The sequence below is a fragment of the Tachyglossus aculeatus genome, chromosome X1 (assembly GCF_015852505.1).
Source record: "Tachyglossus aculeatus isolate mTacAcu1 chromosome X1, mTacAcu1.pri, whole genome shotgun sequence".
Taxonomy (NCBI): Eukaryota; Metazoa; Chordata; class Mammalia; order Monotremata; family Tachyglossidae; genus Tachyglossus; species Tachyglossus aculeatus.
Window position 1 is genome coordinate 53,705,793 of NC_052101.1, and position 1,674 is coordinate 53,707,466.

Here is a 1,674-nt window from a genome sequence, read left to right on the forward strand (position 1 = left end):
GATTGAATGAATGAATGAATGTTGTGAAGGTCAAACTCACATGATTTAATGATGGATTGAATATGTGTTTTGTCACCTGTCTCCCCCTTCTAGACTGTGAGCCCGTTGTTGGGTAGGGACCATCTCTATATGTTGCCAATTTGTACTTCCCAAGCTCTTAGTACAGTGCTCTGCACACAGTAAATGCTCAATAAATGTGATTGAATGAATGAATGAATGAATATGATGCAATCTGACATAGATATGGGGCAGGATTTTGGATCTGGGCCTTTTCCATGATTAAAAAATTAGTGATTTAAAGGATAACTTTTTTGTTCTGGAAACCGTCTCAAGGCATGGTGCTGTGGGGTCAGCAACATTTTGGCCAACAGGTCTGTTGGTTCCAGGCTTTTCTAGGATGTCTGTGGCCAAAAATGTTTCAAAGCTTTTTCTATTATTGTATCTTATCCATCAATTTATTCTTAAATCCAGATGTGTCCAGAGTCCTTGGAGTCAGGGAAGTTACAGGGGATGTTGAGGCACCTCATGAGGCCAAAAATGGGAGCATCCCTATACCACTAGGTAGCCTGGACAGATCAGGGAATACTGGTATCCCAGCCCCACCACCGACAGGGACTCAGTGAGGGAACAGGATACCTCAAGGGTCCCAATGCTCTTCTCCCATGCCGGGTCAGAAAAACCTTACACCCCTCTCAGTCCTTTGTGCCAAGTCTCCTCTGGAGCCCGGGTAGACCAGGTATCCTCCTGTGATATCCACTTTAACTGGAGAATCAGCATAGCCTAGAGGAAAGAGCCCTGGCCTGGGAGTCAAAGGATCTGGGTTCTAATTCTGGTTCTTCCAATTGCTTTCTGTGAGACCTTGAGCAAGTCTCTTCACTCCTGTTTGCCTCTGTCTCCTCAATTGTAAAATAGGATTCAATACCTACCTGTTCTCCTTCTACTTAGACTATGAACCCCATGTGGGACAGGGACTCTGTCCAACCTGATTAACATGTATCTACCCCAGAGTTTAGAACAGTGCTTGACACATAGTAAACAGTAGTAAATATATATAATTATCATCATCATCATCCCACATGTAAGAGAGGGAGGAGAAATCCAGTAGAGTCACTCCGGAGTGCCCCTGCCTGAAAGAAGTGCCCCTCCCTGAAACAATTGGAGGGATGCATTGGGAGGAAGTAGAGGGGCCAAGGCATGGGAGACATAAGGAGGAGAGTCACACACAATGGGATTGAACTTCCTTTCTGGAGGGGAGGAGAAACCTAGGGTCCCCATTTCAGTAGGATCTTCAGGGGATCATCTTATCTACAGCTTTGCTCCAGGTAAATTGGCCTTCCTCAAGACAAAGGATTTCTGTTTTTCATGATGATCTTCAGAAGCAGAGGGAACAAAAGTGAGTCCAACCATGGCAAAAGGTCACTTGCAGGACTAAATTGCTGAGGCAAATTTTAGGGGAGACTCAGCCACACTGGAGAAATTGAAAGCAGGAGACAGGGATCTGGAAAGGCTGCTGAGCTGAAAGAAAAGAGGTTGGTGGGTTTCTGGACAAACCAACACCGGGGCCAGTATTTCTAAAGCCAAGACATAGGTTGGCCTGCATGGTTGCCCACACCTATTTCTGGGGAGGGCAGGGGAGGGATGGAAGGGAGAGGGAGAGATACTCTGAGAAAATTC